The following is a 22,594-nucleotide window of genomic DNA, read 5'->3' on the forward strand; positions in this document are numbered from 1 at the left end:
CACCTTTAATCCTAGCACTTGGGAGGCAGAAGCAGGTGGATCTCTATGAATTTGAGGCCAGCCTGGCCTATCAAGGGAGGTCCAGGACAGCCAAGGCTATTAAACAGATAAGCCCTGTTTTGAAGAAAGAAAAAGGGAAAAAGAAAGTGTATTGAAAGCGGCAAGAAAAACAAAACAAGTCACATCTAAAGAAAACACATCAGATTAACAGCTATTTTTTTTTTTCATTGCAAACTTGGAAAGTCAGAAGAGCCTGGAATTCCAAGTCTTAAAAGACTGACTACCAACCAAGACTAATATACCCAGCAAAACTATCTGCCATAATTGAGGGAGAAAACTATCTTCCACAGTATAAACAGCCTTTAAAAAAGTATATCTAATATACCCAACCTAAAGAAAATACAGGAAACAATATTTAAGGCTGAAGAGAAGAATGAGCACAGCAGAGAGACTGTGAAAAAAAAATTGAAACCATAATTATTAAAACACAATGTAGGACAGAATACAACACAAAAAATCAACACAATGACCACAATTAACACACACATTTCAATAATAATTTTAAGTATCAGCTTCAGTTCTCTAATCACAAAATACAGACTGGATGGATAGATCAAGAAACAAAATCCATCTATCTATTGCCTAGAAAAACAAAACAAAACACCTTTTTAGCTTTAAAAGTAAGTACTGCCTTGGAGTAGAAGGATAGAGAAAAGTACTCCAATTAAGTGGTATCAGGAAGCAAACAGGCACTGTCACCATAATATCTGATAAAATAGACTTTGAACTAAAAACCATTCAGAAGAGATAAAGAGAGATACTTCATTCTAATCAAGGGAACAGTTAGCCAAGAAGACATTACTATCCTAAAGATATATGTACCAAATGCAGAGCTGCCTAATAGCATGTTTTTAAAAAGTACTACTGGATTTAAGGACACAAATTCACATCAATCCATCAATAGTAGGTGATTCCACTACTTCATTTTCTCCAGTAGACAGGTCATCTGGACAAAAACAGAAAGACATCAGAAGGAATTGACACTATATATCAAATGGTCTTCACAGATATCTACAGGATACTCTGAAACTCCACAGAATATACACCCTCCTCAGCAGCACATGAGACCTCCTCTGAAATAGACCACATCCTGACACACACACACACACACAAATCGTTACAAATTTAAAGAGATTAAAACCACTCCTTGTATCCTATCTGATCACAATGTAATAAAACTTAAAATTGACATCAAACAAAGCTCTAGTAAACCTCATGACCATTGAACAACTCATCGCTGAATGATCATGAGTGGACCAAAGAGGAACATCAAGAAAGAAACAATTTCCTGGAGCTGCATCAAAATGAAAACATGACAAAACCTCTGGCATGCATAGAAAGCAGTCCTCGGAGCGAAATGTATAGTTCTATCTAAGTGCATACATTTAAAAAAAAAGAAAGAAAGAAAAAGCAGAAAGAAATGGCTTAATAATACAACTCAAAAAGTCGGAAAAACAAGAAGAAACCAAATCCAAACCCAGTTACTGGCAAGAAATAATAAAAATAGGAGCAGCAATAATAGAAATAGAAACAAAACAATTTTAAAAACTCAGTGAATCTATGAGCTAGGGCTTTGAAAGAAGAGACCCTTGGCCTGACTAACCGAGAGAGAGAGAGAGAGAGAGAGAGAGAGAGAGAGAGAGAGAGAGAGAGAGAGAGGATCCAAATTAACATAATCAGAAATGAACAGGGAAATATTCCAACTAACACAAAGAAATTCAGAATATTATAAGGGGATGTTTTTAAATCTTGTACTCCATTAAGCTGGAAATCTAAAAGAAATGGATGACTTTTTAGTTTTAGCCAAATCATCAAAATTAAGCCAGATGATGTCAACAACCTAAATAAAAAAAAAAAAACTTTCCAGATAGATAGATAGATAGATAGATAGATAGATACCAGGGCCAGATGGATTCCCAGCAGAATTCTACCAGACTTTCAAAGAATACCTATAAATATTCCTTCTTAAAATACAGAAAGAAAGGGGGAAGGGAGGGAGGAAGAAAGGAAGGAAGGAAAAGAAAAGAGAAAGAGAGGAACCAGGCTCAGTAGCACATACTTGTAATCCCAGCACTCTGGGAGGCAGAGGCAGGTGGATCTCTGTGAGTTTGAGGCCAGCCTGGTCTACAAAGCAAGTCCAGGACAGCCAAGGCTACACAAAGAAACCCTGTCTTGAAAAACAAATAAGCAAAAAGAATGGGAGAGAAAGAATCTAGAAAATGAAAAGACATTCCATGCTCATAGATAGGTAGAGTTAATATTATGAAAATGATCATTTTACCAAGAGCTATTTACACATTCGATAAAATCCCTATCTCATTCATCACAGGGTGGGCAAAACTATCCTAAAGTTCATATCGGACCACAAAAGAATTAAGAGAGATAAAACAATCCTAAGCAAAAAGAGCAATGCTGGATGGATTACCATTCCAGATCTTAAGATATATCACAGAGCCAAAGTTATTGACAGAAAGAAAGAAAGAAAGAAAGAAAGAAAGAAAGAAAGAAAGAAAGAAAGAAAGAAAGAAAGAAAACGAGACTGACATTAAAAAATACATTGTAGGAGCCGCCCGAGAAAGATGGCTGCCCCGGCAGTGTCCGAGCTGTCCGGACAGGTGCGGAGCTTCAGTACCTCTGTGGTCAGGCCCTTTACCAAGTTTGTGAGGCCCCCTGTTCAGATATATGGCATTGAAAGTCGCTATGTCACTGCACTTTATTCTGCGGCATCTAAACAGAATAAGCTGGAGCAAATGGAAAAAGAGTTGCTGTGAGTGGGACGCTCCTGAAGGATTCCAAGGTATCTCTTGGTGTCCTAAATCCCTGTGTCAAGCGCTCCATCAAAGGGAAAAGCCTGAAGGACCTCATGACAAAGGAGAATTTCTCTCCACTGACAGCCAACCTCATGAGTTTACTTGCTAAAAACGGTCGCCTAAGCAACACCCAGGGAGTCATCGCTGCCTTTTCCACCATTGTGATTGTTCACCATGTTGAAGTACCATGCACAGTGACCACAGCGTCTCCTTTAGAAGAAGCGGTTCTTTCCGAGTTAAAGACAGTGCTGAAGAGCTTCCTGGGTCAAGGGCAGATACTGAAATTGGAGGTTAAGACTGACCAGTCAATCATGAGTGGGATGATTGTCCCAATCGGGAAGAAATATGCTGATATGCCCACGAAGAGCAAGATTCAGAAGCTCGGCCAGGCTATGTAGGAGATGCTCTGAGAGGCCTTCCCCTGCACCAGCTCCCCTCAGAGCAACAATAAAATGCTTCCTGAACAGAGGACGTGAAGTTTCCTGTCCTTAAAGGAGCAGTGCCAGGTTTTCATCCTCCTGCAGGGCCCTCTAGTTTCAGGGTCAGAAAGTCATTTAGGCTGGAGGGTTTGGTTTATATGAGGAATTCATTGATTAAATTGGCATTGTACCTCATAAAAAAAAAAAAAAAAAAAAAGAAAAGAAAAGAAAAGAAAACCACCATGTAGACCAACAGGATAAAATCAAAGGCTCAAACATGAATACACATAGCTTCAGCCATTTAAAATTTAACAAAGATGCCCAAAACATAACCTGGAGGAAAGAAAGCACCTTCAACAAATGACCCAATCAAGCGCTTAAAATATGTGATATATTAATAGTTAACAGTGAAAGATAGAAGAACAGCTGCCACATAAATGTGTGTCTGAAGAAAAGTGGAGTGGCTGAACTCCTGCACGGTGAGTAGACTTCTGAACCAACAAAATACCAGGAATAGAAAGGTGCACTAAAAAAAAGAGAGAGAGAGAAAGAAAGAAAGGTGGACTATGCAGTGGTGTAGAGTGCTCCAAGCGCAAGATGACAAATAGTAAAATTATGTACACCCCATGATACAACTGGAAATACAGAATTCAAAACTGAAACAGTAAACACAATTGATACAATAAAAGGATTAATGAAGTAACAGTTTGTAACTTCAACAATCCTTAGTAACAATGGATAAAAACCCCAAACAAAGTAAACCACCCTGTAAAGAACTGAACTGGATACCTTCTGAGGCAGAGCGTGCTTTCCTTTGCCCACAGGAGGGGCATATCTGGTATCATCAAACAGCACATACAGAGTTAGTGAAAGCCTGAGAACATGTCCTGGGCACAATGGAGTCTTGTATCAGTAGCAGACAAGAGCAACTCTCCAATAGCTTACACGTTGAGATAGCCTTGTGAGGACATGAAAGTGAAAATGCAACAATTATTTTATAAGAGCCATAAGTTAATTCATACATTTCTACTTTTAAAAGATGAGTAAAATTTAGTAACCATATGCACAAAACAGTGTATGTTTGGGTTGTGCAGCCTCCCAGAAGCCTTCCCTTTTTCTGACTTTGTTAGATACTCATCCTTATCCTCACTCCCATATGCAAAGCCTTACAAAATCCTCCCAGTTCAACCTTAATTCTATCATTCTTGCCAGTGGTGGAATTAAAATCAGATCATCCATACACGAACAAAGCAGAAAAGAAAGCTCCTTAGCCGCATCTGGAAATGTCCTCTCCTACTCCTGACCCAGAAGGCTAAAGCTAGAAGAAGTTACCCTCTTATAGAAAAGGTGAACAGGCAGAGAGAGAGAGACACACACACACATCTATGGTTGCTACTAGCAACCATCCAACAACCATGGGGGGGGGGGAACCTTTAGAGTAATGATCTTTGTTGGCAGGTTAATGTGAAAAAGTTAACATTTTAAAAATGTATTTAGTACTGAATAGAAAATTAATTTTGTACATTTGTGGGGTGTTTAAAATTCAGAAAAAAAATTCCTAATAACATTATTTCTTAAAATGTTAATTATCCAATAAATTTACATAATTTTAAAAAGCTTGATTGGGATTCTTTGAGCATTAAAAATGAGATGAGCAAAATAATTATGCCTTAATAAATACCTTAGTTTTATCTGTCTAAGGTCTCTCGTTTTTACATTTTTTTGAAAATTATATAATTTTAAAAATAAAAGGGTTTATATTTCTGTTTTTAATAACAGTTTTTGGTTAACATGCTGAACATTGTTGATATCTAAATAATTGACACTCTATATATATGTATATACACACACACACACACACACACACACACACACACACACACATATATATATATATATATATATATATATATATATATATACCATATGCTTTTTCTTTTCTAATAGGCTCTATATTCTAGGACAGCTTTGGGTTTATGGCAATTTTGGGCAGAAAGGAATGTTCCCGCCTCTCCTCTGCTCCAGAGGATAGCCTTACCACTGCCAGCCCCTCCCCAAAGAGGAGCTTACAACTAAACCTGTGCTGCTACAGCAGCCACACTAGCCGTCTGCGTCAGGTTCTGTGTGCTGCGTGCTGTATGGTTTGGACATATATATGATGCCATGTACCTCCCACTAAGGTACACGGCAAAGCTCACGCCTGAAGCTCCTCTGTGCTGTGTCTGTCTAGCTCCTGCCCCAGGATCCTATGAGCCGCTGGATGTTTTATATCTCCATGGCTTTTCCCTCCTCTTTTCTCTTTTCCCTGCCTCCTTTCCTCTCTCCCCTCTTCTCTCTCCTCCCTACCTTCTGGTATTAATGACATAATGCCCTGTCTTTTAATGACACATCTTTTAACTTGGTTGATTCCATTTTCTCTTCACTTCCTGTTGGTGATGTCACTTCTGTGCTTAAGATTTACCTGATTGTTTGGTTGTTTCTGTTTTTCCATACAGGAAATGAACCCAGTGCCTCATGAGTGCCAGACAAATGTTCTGCCACTGATCTTCGTGCTTGCCCCTTCTGCCCTGATGCTGAGTACTTCCTTTGCTGTGCCTTGCTCTGTTAAATTAGCGCTTCTATGCCCAGATCCTATGGTGGAAGCATAGACTGTTGGTTTCAGGGTCCCCCCCACCCCCACAATGTGTTCATTCAGTGCCATAAATCCCCACCTAATTGCAGCATGTTTATTAGTTCTAAGTATTCTTAAACTTGTCATTTCTTCACCCATCTGTGCCACATTTCATCACTAAGCCTTTTGATGCTTATTAATGATTGTGGTCACTGGCCTCTAGCTTGTGTTGTTCTGAAAGCATTGGCTATGTGATGCCCATCTCTTTATTTTTTAAAATATTTTATTAATCTATTCATCTTGCATCTCAATGGTTATCCCATCCCTTGTATCCTCCCATTCCTCCCTCCCTCCCGCTTTCCCCTTACTCCCCTCCCCTATGACTGTTCCTGAGGGAGATTTCCTCCCCCTGTATATGCTCATAGGGTATCAAGTCTCTTCTTGGTAGCCTGCTATCCTTCCTCTGAGTGCCACCAGGCCTCCCCCATCCAGGGGACATGGTCAAATATGGGGCACCAGAAACTTGCCTGGTTGTGTGTCCTGCTCCAGAACGTGCCAGTTCCACACGGGCCGTGGAAGAATGGAGGGTTACAGTTGTAGTTACTGCCTCCAGCCATATACAAGTTCTATTGAGTTCAGCTGTCTTTGCTGACTTTCAGCCCACTGGAGCTGGATTCTCTATCAAATCAGGTTTTCTCACATATAATGATGTTTTTCAGTTAGCCATACACACAACAGGGATTGATGTGTATTCTTGGAGAATTACCCTGGTAGTTGTCCTTCTGAAAAGACTTCTTTATCCCTGAGAATTTTCCTTGCTCTGCCTGAAGTTAATATCGCTGTTCAGTGTTCTTAGGGTCGACATCAGCATGGCTGTCTTCTCCACTACTCTCCTTGTATTTATAGGTGTATGCACATTTAAAACAGATTTCTTGTAGACAACATGCAGCTGGGTTGGTTGTTTTCCTCTGTCAGTTGTGTACCTGGATGATTTTATCAGTGTGGTTCAGGTGGGCCTCAAAGATCAAGCCAGCCCAAACTTCAGCAGCCCCTATCCCTTACAGAGATTCGATTGGCCGCAGACAACTGCTGGAGGAGGAGGATCATTATTTGAGGGTGTGGCTACTGGTAGGGTTTCCGTGCCCCAGTGGATGCCGCACACCAATGCTTGCATTGATAGGACTTAGTCAGTTATTTAAAAAAAAAAAAAAAAAAGAAGACATGAAGAACCTGGGAGGAGGGTGTGTTGGAGGAGATACTGGAAAAGTTGAGGGAGGAAGTGAGGGGTGGATGTAATCACACTTCATTATATTCTGAAGAATAAAACAATTATAATAAAAAATATATGGTTGTCCTGCCTCAGCCACCACAGTGAGCTTTGAAACTACTGTTTATATGAGCCAGTTGACATCATTTTTCAGGCTTTTTGACTCTCTCTCTCTCTCTCTCTCTCTCTCTCTCTCTCTCTCTCTCTGTGTGTGTGTGTGTGTGTGTGTGTACTATGGAGGTGTACCATGTGGGCCTCACAGACTTGTTGGAAAAAGCCTTTATCTGCTGAACCATTTGGCCTACCCAAATTCCTTATTTTTATAGTCATCCTGCATTGAGGCTTCTGTTACTAGAAATTCAAAAGATCCTAATTATATAAACACGAACCAAGCAAACCCCCAATCTCAAGGCCCCAGCACCCACACTGATTAAGTCAAAAGTTTTCCAACAAGGGCAAGAATTTGGAAGGATTGCTTCCTGTAGTCTCTGCAAATGGCCTCTAAATCACAGATTATCCTTTGAAACCTGATTTTAAATGCTTGATTAGCAGTGATTGTGGTTGAGACTCCAGGAGTGCTTCAGGGTGTCAGTTCAGTAAAAATGTGCTATTTATTGATCCTTCCTTATTTAAGGCAAAGACAAGTAGGTCATTTACTCTACCACACAGCCTTGCCTGGTGGTGAAACCTGAAAGGAAATTTCCCGTTTATGAAAGTTCTCGATGCTTCTCGAAAACATATGCCCTGCAGTTCATCTCCATGATGGGTATGGAACATGCTCAACCATCTTTTCTGAAAATGTCTCTACAGGCTCAGGACAGAGCACCAAGACACAACACGGCGGCAGGGGTGGGGGGTGGGGCAGAGATCCTGGATCCACCGGAAGGAAAATGAGAACGTCACAGTCCCGGACCCAGGGTTACTCCTCTTGAGAGAGGAACAGCTGGAGAAGAGGCCAAGCTCCTCCATTAGGGGGTTCCCTGGAGAGAAGCACAGGTGTCAGATACCCAGCTCAGGGGCTATGTGCTAAGCAGCGTGGCGAGAACCCACGAAGGCTCCGAGAGCATCTGCTCTGCAGACCGCAAAGACAGATAAGCCGAACCCTCCAGAAAGCCTGAAGCAAAATACAGTTTGGAGCAGCAGCATCCAGATTACATACCTTATAAAACCACCAGGAAGAGGCGGTCCCCGAGCTTCAGCAGGCGCTTGTGAGCAGGCCTGGTGACCTGACTTCCACCTAGATCCCACAAGGTGGCAGGAGAGAACCGAGTCCGAGAGAGCCATCCTCTGACCTCCCTTGTGTTCAGTGGCTGGCAAGCAACTTTTCAGATCACAAGGTCTTACAATCGTGAAGACTATGGTTTCTGGAACACTATAAACACTACCATTTTACCAAAGTGAATTTGTCTTTTGACCCTCATCAACATAATTTTAACAGACTGGAAACCGATGGGTGTAGAGGTGGCTTAAGCTTGTCCCACGAAGAATCCTGTGTTGAGCATTGGTTCTCAGTGCAGGGGAAGGCCCAAGGATGGTTCTGGTGTGCTCTCAGAAAGAATGGCGGGACTCTAAAGAGATGCGATCTCTTCTCGCCACACCACAGCAGTTTCCTGTTATTATCCAGTACGAGTCGGGCAGCTAAGGGGAACATCCATGAAGTCTGTGTCATACTGTTTGAGCTTATAACATCAAAGCTCAGAGGTAACCAAATCTCCTTTCTTTATAAAGTTAGCCTGCTTCGGGTTGCTTATTATAGCAACAACTGAAGGGACCCTGTGCCATGCAGGGTACTCCTTTCTGGACTACCAACTAGACACAGACCACACCCAAACACAACACAACACAAAAAGATTCTTTATTAAGCAAGACAGAGAGGCAACCTGGGTGAATCTGAATGCAGCAGAAACAGCAGCTAATGGCTTTGCAGGAGTGATTTTTAAAGGGAAAAATCCATGTTCGGATTAGCTGGGTTCTGATTGGACAGGGTATCCAGTGTCGCCAAATGGGCAATTTTGATTGCTGGACCTTGGTGATGATCGGCCTCAGTAATAAGTCAGGCTCAACGAAGTGACCAAATAAGGAAAAGTAGGAATGTGCTTAAATAAAGAAATCTGATGGTTTCGCAAGGTCAACGGGAAAGGAGGAGGGCGACATCTGCCAGCGCCATGTTTGCCATGCTTGGGCACGTTAGAGCCCTTCAACATTAATGCAATCTGCGAGCAAAACCCTCTCTCATCTACTTTAAAAAGACCATAAACAATCTTTGTCAAGGACCAGGATTTTGCCTTTGCACCTGTGACATTGGCTGTAGGTTTTTCATGTGTAGCCTCTACTATATTGAAACACTGTCCCTCCGTCTCTAGTCTCTTCAGGGTTTTTATTACAAAGGGTTCTGGATATGGTCAAAAGCCTTCTCTCCATTTAGTGACATGGTCATGTGACTTCTGTCCTTGCGTCAGTTTGTGTGATGGATTATATTTATCGGTTTCCTTCTGTTGGGCCAGCTCTACACCTCTGGAAAAGCCAACTTGATCATTATAAATGATCCTTTAGATTCGTTCTTGAATTTGGTTTGCAAGCATTTCATTGAGAACTTTCATGACTATGTTCATCAGGAAGATTGGTCTATAATTTTCTTCTTGTTGTTGTGTCTTTTTCTGGCTTTGGTGCCAAGGGAATACTGGCTTCATAAAACGAGGCTGGAAGCTGCCGTTCCTTTTCCAGTTTACAAAATCCTTTGAGAAGGGTTGGTGCACACTCTGTTAAAGCCTCCTAGAACGCTGCAGTGAATCTCTTTGGGGCTGGACTATTTAAGTGATTTTTAATTACTGCTTCCATCTCATCTCTTGATGTAGATCTGTTTTAGTTATTTATCTCATCTTGGTTTAACTTTAGGAGGCTATATGCATTCAGATAGTCAACTATTTCTTTCACAATTTCTACTTTATTGGAATATATTTTACTATTTTCATTTACTTACTTGTGAGTGTGTGTGTATTTGTGTGTCTGTGTGTGTGTGTGCGTGTGTGTGTGTGTGTGTGTGTGAGAGAGAGAGAGAGAGAGAGAGAGAGAGAGAGAGAGAGAGAGAGAGAGAGAAGAAGAAGAGATAGAAGTGCATGCACATACATGGGCATGTCTGACCTGTGTGGGAGTCAGAGGAAAACTTGTGGAGGCTGTTTCTCTCCTGCCATGTGGATTCTGGGTTTGACTTCTGGTTGTTGGGCTCGGCCACAGATGCCTTTACCCACCAAGTCATCTCCTCAGCCATTGAATATAATAGGTCTTTAAGGTATATGCTTGTGATTTCCAAATTTCTCTAGTATCTCTTGTAATGGTTCCCTTTTCATCTCTAGTTTTATTAATTTGGGTTCTCCCTCTTTCTTTTTTTTAGATTTATTTATTTATTATTATGTATACGGTGCTCTGCCTGCATGTACACCTGCAGGCCAGAAGAGGGCATCAGTTCACATTATAGATGGTTGTGAGCCATGATGTGGTAGCTGGGAATTGAACTCAGGACCTCTGGAGGAGCAGTCAGTGCTCTTAACCTCTGAGCCATCTCTCCAGCCCACTCCCTCTTTCTTTTGGTTAGTTTGGTTAAGGGTTCATCCATCTGGTTTATCTTTTCAAAGGCCTGACTATTTGGTTTTTTGATTATTTGGTATTGTTTCTTGTTGTTTTTATTTGTTTAATTCTATTTATATAATGTCTTCCTGGGAAATAAGTAAATAAATAATAAAATATATCATAATTTAATTGACATTAAATTAATTATGTCATTATATCTTCTGCTTTGAGATTTGTCTTGTTCTTCTTTTTCCAAAACCTTAAAGATACATCATTAAATTATTTTTGTGTGTGAACTATCTTTTTAAAGCGATTTTATTTTTATCTTACATTATGTGTGTGAGAGGAGGGGGTATGTGGAATGAGTGCAGGTGCCTACAGAAACCAAAAAAAGAATGTTGACTTTCCTGGACCTGGAATTATAGGCAGCTGTGAGCTGTCTCATATGGATGCTGGGAATGGAGCTTAGGTGCTCTGAACCATCTCTCCATCCCCCCAGGCCCCACTTTTTTTTTTTTTTGGGTAATGTAGCCATTTAAAACCTTAAACTTCTCTACTAGGAATGCTTTTATCGTTTCTCATAGGCTTGGATTATAATTGGGCTTGCATTTTTTAATTGTGGTATCTAATTTTTTTCTTTTTTTCTTTCTTTTTTGTTTGTTTGTTTGCTTGCTTGCTTGTCTGTTTGAGAAAGGGTTGTACTATATATTCTTGGCTGGCCTTGAACTCACAGAGATCTATCTGCCTCTGCCTCCCAAGTGCTGGAGGCGATTAAAGGTGTGCACCACAATGCCCAGCCTCTCCTTGACTTCTTTGATGACACACCCATCATTCAGTGGAGTATTATTGGCCATGAGCTTGTATAGTATTTTGTAGTTTCCACTGCTGTTCATTTCTAGCTTTATTCTGTCATGGTCAGGTTGAATGCAAGAAGTTATTTCTTTTTTTTTTTTTTTTTTTTTGGCACTTGCCTTGCGTTCTAATACATGGTCTGTTTTAGAGAAGGTTCTATGTGCTTCTGAGAAGAATGCGTGTTCTGTGATGTTTGGACAAAGTGTTCCGTTGAAGTCTATTACGTCCATTTGACCGATGGTGTCATTTAAAGCCAACACTTCTCTGTTTAGTTTTGTCAGGCTGCGTTGTCTGCTGGTGACAGTGGGGCACTGATGTCACACACTGCTGCTGTGCTGGGTTAGCTTGTGGCTTTAGAGTTTACAGCAATGACTTTATGAAACGGAGTGACCCGAGATTGATGTGCATATGTTTAGATCTGTGATGCTCTCTTCCTGGCCTGTTCCTTTAACAGGGATGACATCGCCACCTTTATCTCATCTTACTGGTTTGAGACTGAAGTCGATTTTGCAGGTATTGGAACAGTGATACCTGCTTCTTCCATCCTGGTCACCTGGATTGTCTTCTTCCATTCTTTCTTCCCGAGGTGTGTTTGTCTTTGAAGGCAAAGTGTGTTTCTTGAAGGCAGCCAATAGATAGACCCTGACTTAAAATCCAATGTGCTAGTCTGTGTCTTTTGATTGGAGGAACTGAGACCATTCAGAGTCGTTGTGGAAAAGCTACACAGAGAAACCCTGTCTCAAAAAACAAAAAAACAAAAACAAAAAACAAACAAACAAACAAAAACAAAACAAGGAAATCCCGAATATTGTGGGCAATTGGATGGAACTAGAAATGATCATACTGAGTGAGTTAACCAAGATGCAGAAAGATTCACATGGCTTGGGTATTTCTAGTACATTGAGCTAAGTGTTTCCTCCCAATCAGGCCACTCTGGGGAGGGTGTGTGTGTGTGTGTGTGTGTGTGTGTGTGTGTGTGTGTGTGTGTGAACATTTCGTGTAGCTCTGGAACACAATTCTCCTCAGAATGCATTGAGGACCTCATCTTTTGAACCCCGAGAACCCGCGCCCGGCGGAAGGACCCACGCCCCCACCAGCTTTTTCTGCCATCTTGCTGTGTTCTGTTTGTCAGGGTTCCAGAGTTTACTCCTGTCTCACTTGGTCTGAGTTTCTCCAGAGTGTGGTTTACCAAATGTCTCCAGCTGCCTCAGAAGTCGTTTGGAGTCTTAGTTCTGCTGTGTCAGTCGCCAGTGCCAGTCACCCAGTGCTAGGGGGGAGGACTTTTGGGCTTCTTCATCTTCCATTGCTGCTGCTAACCTGGGCAAGAGCTTCTGCCCAGCTCTTTGGGGGTATCTATTATTTTTCTGATAATTTATTTTTCAGCCCCCACCCCCCATTGTTCCCAGAGCCGACACTCAGCCTGAGTGTCGTTGCCATCTTGGGTTCTATTCCCTCGCTTGTGCGTGTGCATGCGGCTGTGCAGATGCACATGCGTGCATGCGTGCTTTTGTGGAGGTCAGAGGTTAACCTCACTTTGCTTTACAGCCACAAGGTCCCTCACTGGGACCTGGAGCTTGCTGGTTACAGAAATCCGGTTGGCCAGAGAACCTCTGCGACCCGTCTCCACGTACCCAGTGCTGGGATTTCTAATGCAATCTACATATCCAGCTTTTTGGATGGATCTCAGGGGTGAAAGCCAGGTTCTCATGCTGATGTTGCTAACACTGTACCACAGAAGCTGTCCTCGGCTCCTTGTTTTTACTCGCGAATGGACATTTTTACTTGCTCTTCTCTTGGGGCAGTTTTCTGCACTGCAAAGCGACAACAGACCGAAGACGTTATTGAGGGCTTAACTATTCTGCAGTATGAGAAAGTTCCTCCTGCTAAGTCAAAAGCCTCACTCAGGCTGACATGGGATGGGAGACACTTTGCCATCCTCAGCCCCTCTACTCTCTGCCTTTTAAAATAGGTCACTTTCACTCTGACACTGGACCTACCGGGGTATCTGTCCCTAGGTCAGCAGAGACCTCTGATGTCTTCTTTGTGACTGGCTTATTTCCCCACCACATGTTTTATTTGTGTGTGTGTGTGTGTGTGTGTGTGTGTGTGTGTGTGTGTTTTAAACAGATTTTCAGGACTTTTGTACTTTAATAGCTACCTACACCCTACTTCCTAAAGTCTAAACTGAAGGTGCTGTTTGTAGACTTGCCACCCAACTGAAAAATGAAGCCCAACCCTCATTACAAATCCTTGCATGTTTTCTGAGAAAGTAATGCTGTCATCATAGCTTCTGTATGTCCTGGGTTTCAGAGCTTAGCACTCTGGCTCTGTTGACCTCAGTTTACCGGCTCCTCCTCCCATGGCCCTTTTGTACTCTTGGCAGCGATTTGGTGAGAGAAATTATATGTGCATGCGCCCCTCCTGCATTACATATGGGTTTCAAATTTTATTATTACAATAGTGTTGGCTTTTCTTTCTACCCTCCCTCCCCCCTACCTCTCTTTTTGAGACAGAGTTTCTCTGTGTAGTCTTGGCTGTCCGGGACTCACTTTGTAGACCAGGATGGCCTCAAACTCATAAAGATCTGCCTGCCTCTGCCTCTCAGAGTGCTGGGATTATAGGTGTGCACCACTGTGCCCAGCTAGTGCTGGCCTTTCTAACCACACAGACTTCAACATCAGGACACAACTACAACATTCATTTTAAAACAGCTTCACTGGTTGTGGTTGATAGTAAATATTCATATTTAATGTGTACAATTTTGTAAGTATTTTCTTTCTGGAACCAACTATCCCATTGGATATATGATTTTTAAGTATTTCCTTTCCATTCCTGTGTCTTGTCTTTTAATCCTCTTAACAGTGCCTATTGTGGAGCAGGGTTTCTCACTTTATGAAGTCTATTTATTGGCTATTTCTTCTATGACTCATGTCTTAGTTATATTGCCAGAAATCTTTGCTGAGCCCAAGGTCACAATTTCCTCTTCAGAGTTTAGAACTTTTATCACTTTAGGTTTTACATTTAGATCTATGGTCCATTTGAGTTAATTGTCATGTACAGTGCAGGATATGGCCTAAGGTCCCTCTTTCTGTACATGAACATATCTATTCAAGAATCTTCCCGCCCCCCACCGCCCAAATTTATAAAAAGTCAGTTGCCTACTACAAGAAGCAGAGACTGGTAGATGCTGAGGACTTGCTGAAACAGCAAGCTTCAGAGTGCGGTGAGAGATCCTGCATCAAACCAGTAAGGCAGAGTTAGCTGGACTCCATATATGTACCCATGGGCATGTGAAACACACACACATACACACACACATGAGAGAGAGAGGGGGGTAGGGGAGAGAGAGAGAGAAAGACAGAGACAGAGACACACAGAGAGAGGCAGAGGGAGAAACAGAGAAAGAGAAACAGAAAGACAGAGAGACAGACACAGAGACAGCGAGAGACAGAGACAGAGACAGACAGAGAGAGAGAGAGAGACAGACAGACAGACAGACAGACACAGAGACAGACAGACAGACAGACAGACAGACACAGAGACAGACAGACAGACAGACAGACAGAGAAACAGATAGTCAGAGAGACAGAGAAGGTCCATTGCCTGTAGATGTGTGGTTCCATTTTAGGATTGTATTCAGGTTTGTTGGTCTCTGTCTTTCTGCCCATATGGCCTGCCTTATTCTTGTCACTTTTGTGATCTCTTTTCTAGAACATGCTTCCTTTTACTTTCCACCCTTTCCCCCCCTTTTATTTTGTGGCAGAGTCTCACTGTGTAGCACTTGGCTGACTTGGAATTCACTATATAGCCCATGCTGACCTTGCCCTCACAAACATCTGCCTGCTTCTGCCTCCCAAATACTAGCTAAAGGCATACGCCACCATACCTGACAAAAATGCTATTTGAAGTAAAGGAATACAAAGCGCCCAGCAGTGTACTTCGGAGCTATGTTGACTGTTGTAGCCCCTTCTCATACAGTTTTAGAGACAGCTTGTGAATTTCCTCAAGGATGTTGTTGGAATTTTGGTTAGATTCATTCTCTCTTTGTATCCTGGGAGACACCGACATTCCTGCTCAAAGCTTATACTGTTTACTGCTCTTGAGGTGGTGGGACCTGGGAGAATAGAGCTGATAAATGATGCAGACTAAAGTCTCATGCAATAGTCAGCTTTATTCAGAGCATCAGACACTTTATACTCTGAGGGAGTCACGTGAATAAAGTGTTCGATCACAAGGGTGAGACACATGTGACAAAAACTTGTTTTCCCATAGAGGCATATAAACAAATAACAACAGGAGTGCTAGAATAATCTGTTATAAACTCACTCCTATCTGCTCCACCTGGGAGGGGCGCAAAAACACAACTTAAGAACAATTCCGTGGTTTTGAAGAAACTGAGGTCACAAGGCTCTTGTCTTCCCTTCTTGGACTTTACTCACCAGTACTGAGAATTCTCCTCACAGGACTCCATTCTTTGACCGTGTTCAGACAGATACAGGATACAGACACTGCTTTGCTTGAACTATTTGAAATGAAGCCGCATGCTTTACTAATTAGGTGGTTACTTAAAAAAAAAAAAAAGCGCTTCCTTTCAAGCACCGTGTTTCTGAAATATAGTAGTCACTTTACCCACACTCTACCATAGCATAAAAACAGTAAATAAAATTCCAGAAATAAATAACTTATGAGTCTGAAATTGTGTCTGGCTTGAGCAGCATGATAAAGCTTGGTACAGTCCCTGTGCTCAATCCAGTGATGTGACTCTTACCAGCTTACCCATGCTGTCCCCTGTGTCCATGTGTGTCCCCTGTCAGTCACTGGGAAGTCTTCTCCACTGTCACTGTTTCTTGATATTTCAGTCCTTAGTATTTTCTATTGAGCTCCGGCCCCTCCCCCCATGGAAGGTAAACTTTTCTTCCTGGACCCCTTTACTCTCTCCTCTCTCACTCTTTCTTTCAAAATTCCATTTTTCATCTCCAAACATAATCGTATGTGTATGTATGTGTGTATGTATGTATGTATGTATGTATGTATGTATGTATGTATGTATGTATAGCACTACATTACTATGTTCAGTTAGGGGGTTGGCAGAGTGTACATAGAGTGGTTTGTTTTGCTTCCTTGCAGAATGCTTTGACTTCTTTTCAATAAATAATGGTTATTTCATTTTTTTGTGTGTGTGTGAGAGTTACATTTGAACCCTAAACCCTTAATTACATTATATCCCATCTCAAGATTTTTTTTTCTTTCCTTGTACACGTTTTGGGGGCATATTTCTTTCTTTGTTTTGAGGCATGTATCTCTCTGTATTCAAGGCTAGCTTCTAATTCTCTAAGTAGCCCAGGATAACCTTGAACTTGGGATTCTCCTGCCTCATCCCACGGAGTGCAGGGATTGCAGGCATGCACTACCGAGCCTAGCTTAAGATGCCTGGTTTCTATAAGCTTCGTCGTCTTTGACATCATGCGCTCTCTTCATGTGTACACGGATAGTGAATTGACCTCTATACACAGACAACAACAACAAAACAACAGACCTTACCAACAGTGAACACTGTTCATAAAGAAAAACCAGTTAACATAATTGACTTCTGAGGACACAGTGCAGTTGTTGAGACTCCAAATACCTTGCCTCACTGTGTCCCATGAGCAGAAGCCATGGTGCCATTTCCCTTGGTCGATTGAGATTGCTATAATAAAGCACCACTAGTCAGGAGGGTGAGGAACAACAGAAATTTATCTCCCACAGTTCTGGGCATGCGGAATCAAAGGCCAAGGTTCAGTGGGTTCAGTGCCTGAGTCTGTTTCTTCATAGCTGACACCTTCCCCCTGGATGTGTGTGTGTGTGTGTGTGTGTGTGTGTGTATCACTTTCCATGCATCTTTAGAGTAGATTCCCAAAACATCCAGTTTAAAGTTTGTGTGGGCTTTAGGGGCTGCTTGAGAAGAAAAATATCTGGAAGGAAAGTTGAGTGCTTGTAATCCTCAGCACTTCACTCTCCAGCCAGCAGGAACCCCTCATCAGCAATCTTTGATTGAGAGTTCTGCTGTTGCCCAGGGGGTTTCCTTCACCTCCCTTCAATGACGGTCACATTTCTCTTCTGTTTCTGTGATAAAGCACTTTGGCCAAAGGAACTTGAAGGAGCAAGGGTTTGTTTTGGCTCACAGTTCCGAGGGGATGCAGTCCACTGTGGTGGGAGAGCATGACTGTGGGAAAGCAAGGACAGTCTGGAGCAGGCAGAGAGCAGGAAGCAGGGCCAGGCTACAAAGCCTCAAGTCCCACCCCCAGAGACACATTTCTCCCAGCAAGTCTCTGCCTCCTGTAGGTTCCAGAGCGGTCCCAAACATCACCATCAGCCGGGGATCAAGCACACAAGCCTATTGCGGTGACATTTCATATACAAACCACAACTGTCACGCTATTTAAAATAGGCCAAATCAATTAGGAATGGTTTCAGCCGCAAGAGAGAGAAACTATCTGAAGTGGCTTGCATAAATCGAGGTTAATTTCTCAGGCGGTGTTGAGGTATGCTCTGAAAACAGGCTGAGGGACCCCGAGATATCAGGCAGTCCGTTCTCCAGCCTCTCTGCCACGATTAGCACATAGATGTACGGTTACCACAACTAAAGATGGAGATATGGGAGCAGGCTTTACAAAGAAATCCACACCTTGACAGCATTCTAAGCCCTGTTCATGGGGTCAGCATGGCTTCTTTGGTGTTACACCCCTCAGTCTCCCACTAAGACATGGACTGCTGCGGGATGTCATCCTCAGCTCCTTTTCCTAGAGCAGATCACTGGAGATGAAACTGTTCGTCACAGAATCTACAACATTCACATTTTTTACTAATGCTACCCAAGCAGTCTTTTCTATTTCCACCTGCCATTTACAGGACTATGTGCTTTACCCCAAATCTTACTTAGGCTTGGTGTTATCAGACTCACTGATGTCCCAGAGTAATGGAGAAAAGCGGCATTTTATTTTAACTTTAATTTCTATAATTATTGGAAAGGCTCAGTCACTTTTTTTCCCCCCTGTGCTGCTAAACCCAGGCTGTATTCATGCTCGGCAGGGCCTCTCCATCCCCACCTCTGTCAGCAGCTGTAGGTAAGACTGCTGAACAGGTTTGTTTTTCTTTGGCTAATTACCAGCCTTGTTCTTGGCCTTTTTTCCCCCCAGCTAGAAGGCTTTCCTTTTCCTACTGACTGACAGGAGTTAGATGTATGATTGGTACACTAATTATTGGCCTGGAAAATATTTTGAAACATTTCTGTTTGTGACGTATTTATTTTGTGCTTGTTCTTACATTAGAGGTCTTTTTTGTTTTTGTTTTTCCTAGAGTTTTTAAAAATGAAAATATAATTATATCATTTTCCATTCCCTTTCCTCCATACAACCCCTCCCATCGTTTCTTTTTCTTTTATTATTGTTGTTACACACACACACACACACACACACACACACACACATTTGTAGATCTTTTTCTCTGAATTTTATTTTAGATTATTTTCCATATGGACCAGCCAATTTCCTCTGTCCTGTTTACTAAACAACAAGTTTTTTCTCAACTGACTAAAATTCTTCTTTCCAGTAGTTAAAAAATTTCTGCATAGCGTGCATCTGGTCTTGGGTATTTTATTTAACATTTTCTGTTGACCCATCGTGTCCCCGAGCTAGTGTCACAGCATTTGTTTTATTTCTGTGATAAGGCCGGAGGGTGTAGCTCAGTGACACAGCAAGTGCTTAGCATCCATGAGGCCTTGGGTTAAATTCCCTATGTGGCCACGAGAGCAGCAGCAGCAGCAGCAGCAACAAAAGGGATGCAATAAGTCTTGAGACCAAGCCAGTAAATCCATTTCTCAGAACCAGAGTGCCTATTTCTGAATACATTCTCACAATGGCTGTTAAGATAATCTGTTTCACACAAATACATTGAATTTCGACTGTGGTTGCACTGGGGCGTCACTGATCCTCACAAAGCAGATGGGCACAGTGTACTGTGCCACTCGCCGGAGCTAAGCAGATGGACACAGTGTGCTGTGCCACATGCTGAGCTACCCATCTCTTAGTTAACTTTGGGTTCTATTGCTGATACTGCCTTCTTCATCTTTTGTTTGATTAATCACAGACATAGTACATAAACCCTTTCGAGTTTTATATATTTGGTACTGTATCATATTCTCTTACTGAATCCATCCAATAGCTTCGCATTGGCTGCCTTAGGATTTCCTGGGGAGCAAATCCATTGCCTATGAATAATAATAAGCTCCCCATCTTCCTTTCAAATATTTATTTGCCAATTCTTTTCTCTTGTTTGATTACAAATATAATGTTAGTTGATAGCCCTAAAATAATAAACATCATTATATTAGTCCTGATTGCCACGATTTCTTATTTCACTAAGCGTGATGCTTGCTGTAGATTTTTTGATGCATTTGTCAGTTAGACCTGCATAACTGAATAAGCAGGAGATCTGTTCGAACATAGTAAAGAAATACAGGTTGTGTGTCTGTCATGCTGGCGTGCAGAGGGCTGTTGAGGCTCTGCAGCTTTCTGTTTCTGCCCTAGGTGGCTCCTGTCTTCACAATGTCAGGGTGGCCGACGCCCTGTTGCATTTCAGACATGGAGAGGAGGGGTGTCAACAGGCATGCTCACCCACTATCTGACAAGGCCCCAAACTTTCAAGGTTGTACTTTAATTCTCATCTTTTGGTTGGAGTTAGGTTACGGTAGCATCCTTACCTAACTGAAAATGAGTTTTTCTAAAGATTTATTTATTTATTTATTATGCATGCATAGTTCTGCCTGCATGTACACCTGCAGGCCAGAGGAGGGTATCAGATCACATTATAGATGGTTATGAGCCACCATGTGGTTGCTGGGAAAGGAACTCAGGACCTTTGGAAGAGCAGTCAGTGCTCTTAACCGCTGAGCCATCTCTCCAGCCCGGCAGGACAAATTTTGAGTCTAAGGTTCTGCGTGGTGTTGGTGTCCCAATCCCTCCACTGGCAGTCATTTCTGGCTACAGGAGATGGCCGTTTCAGGCTCCATATCCTCCACGGGTGGGAGTCTTAGCTAGGGTTATCCTCACAGATTCCTGAGGGTTTCCACTGCCCTAGGTTTCTAGCTTGTCCCAGAGCTGGCCCCTCCCATTCCAGTTGTCTCTCCAAGTGCTTCCCCCACATCTGAACCCTCCGGTTCCCATCTCCCCTCTCCAACCCCGTCCTCTCCTCCCACCTTTCCTCCCTATGTCTAATCCGTTTTCCCTTCTCAGTGAGATTCAAGCATCCCTGCTTGGGTCCTCCTTGTTACTTAGCTCCGTAGCATGGTTACCCTGTACTTCATGACTACTATCTACTTCTAAGTGAGTACACTGTATGTTTGTGGGGTATGTGGACCGTGCCACCAGGGGAGCTGCCACGGAGCTGGTGAGGTGGAGTGTGTTCAGACCCTGGAAATCTCAAACTTGAGACCAGCAGAGTAAGAAACGCTCCTTCCCTGTTCTGCGCCTGCATGCCCTGGCGCACATAACATGGCACCCCCCACCTCTTAAGGTCGTCACTAAGCCGGCAACTGAACCAACTGAACGCAAACAGAGCCTCACCAGCATCACAACCACAGCCAATGAAATGCATTCACCCCGAAAACGCCTTCTCGCCCCCAAAGGTTCATATAGGATTTGTTTACCACAGAAGAAACACACATGAGCTGTTTCAATAATAAACAGACACAAGCTGTTTCACTGAAGATCATCTAAGGGTTGCTGTTTGGCTGGCTGTAACGCTTTAAGAGCTGCTTCCAAGAGGGTTCCCCCCCCCCCCCGCCCCGACATTCACCGCTGGATCTACAGACAGACCTGCCCGCTCTGTGGCCTCGCCAGCGGGGCTCAAACTCCACTCGTAGCCTGGCTTGGCATCTGTTGTAGAACCACTCCTGCCTGTACCACTCTAACATGTTGGCTGCCGGACCGGACCGCTCCGCTTCTTTTCTTCTTGGCTCACTTGGTGAAGGGCTTTAAGCACCTGAAAGACGTGTAACACTACAATCCCCAGAGAAGACCTTCTCCCACTTCCTGCTGGACCTAGATCCGGCCGACCCCACCCATTCCAGACTTCCGGTTAGGTGTGAAGCAGCATCCTGACATCGTTTTGTTGTTGTTGTTGCTGTTTTGTTTTTTGTAATTTTGTGTAGCCTTACCTGTCCTAGACCTGCTTTGTAGACCAGGCTGGGCTCAAACACACAGCGATTCGCCTGCCTCTGCCTCCCGAGTGCTGGGATTAAAGCCATGTGCCACCACCACCTGGCAGTATAAATATGCCACATTTTTTTATTCATTCTTTAGTTGCAGGACATCTAGGTTCAGATTTTTGGCTATGATGAATAAAGCTTCTATGAACATAGTGTCTTTGTTGTGTGGTGAAGCACCTTTGGGGTATATGCCCAGGAGTCATATTCCTGGGCATTGAGGTAGCTCTATTCTCAATTTTCTTTTAAACCTCCAGACTGATTTCCACAGTGGTTGTACACGTTTGCACTCCCACCAGCACTGGAAGAATGTTCCCCTTGTTCCACATCCTCACCAGCATATGCACTTGAGTTTTTGATCTTAGCCATTTTGTATTCCTTTGATCTCCTTTAGTTGTCTTATTGCTCTAGCTAAAACTTTAAGTAGTTTATTGAATATATATAGAGAATAGTCAGCCTTGTCTTGTCCCTGATTTCAGTGGAATTGCTTTAAGTTTCTCTCCATTTAATTTGATGTTGGCTATTGGCTTGCTGTATATTGCCTTTATTGTGGTTAGGTATGTGCCTTGTATCCCTGGTCTCTCCAGGACTTTTGTCATGAAAAGGTGTTGGATTTTGTCGAGGGCTTTTCAGCATCTAATGAGATAATCATGTGATTTTTTTCTCTTTCAGTTTGTTTCTAAGGTGGATTACACTGATGGATTTGTGTATGTTGAACCAACCATGCATCTCTGGGATAAAGCTTTCTTGATCATGGTAGATGGT

General features: G+C 42.6%; 1 protein-coding gene and 1 pseudogene across 2 annotated transcripts in view; both read left to right on the forward strand.

The window, feature by feature from the left end:
- Positions 1-22,594, forward strand: part of Apba2 (amyloid beta precursor protein binding family A member 2) — an 881,206-nt gene that overhangs the window by 611,421 nt on the left and 247,191 nt on the right. The window lies entirely within an intron of this gene.
- LOC127191542 (ATP synthase subunit O, mitochondrial-like) lies at positions 2,640-3,280 on the forward strand (annotated as a pseudogene).

This window comes from Acomys russatus, chromosome 7 (genome assembly GCF_903995435.1).
Source record: "Acomys russatus chromosome 7, mAcoRus1.1, whole genome shotgun sequence".
Lineage (NCBI taxonomy): Eukaryota > Metazoa > Chordata > Mammalia > Rodentia > Muridae > Acomys > Acomys russatus.